The following is a 262-nucleotide window of genomic DNA, read 5'->3' on the forward strand; positions in this document are numbered from 1 at the left end:
AGACAGATATGAGGCTCAGAAATATTAAGCTACTTATTCCTAGAATCGATCTTCTTCATTCGGAAAGCCTTTGGAAGACAGGGATCCTGTCTTAAACGCTGTTTTTCTCCCCAGCGCCTAGCGCGGAGCTCTGCACGTGGCAGACGCTCAGAAAGTTTGTGCGGAAGGAAGGAGATGGGCTCTCAAGTCAAAGCTCCGCGCGCAAGGCCGGGAAGCAGCAGCACCAGAGGGCGTCCACGAGCCCGCCCACCCGCCGGTCCAC

The sequence above is a fragment of the Carlito syrichta genome, unplaced genomic scaffold (genome assembly GCF_000164805.1).
Source record: "Carlito syrichta isolate Samal-C Ts95f unplaced genomic scaffold, Tarsius_syrichta-2.0.1 Scaffold316283, whole genome shotgun sequence".
Classification (NCBI taxonomy): domain Eukaryota; kingdom Metazoa; phylum Chordata; class Mammalia; order Primates; family Tarsiidae; genus Carlito; species Carlito syrichta.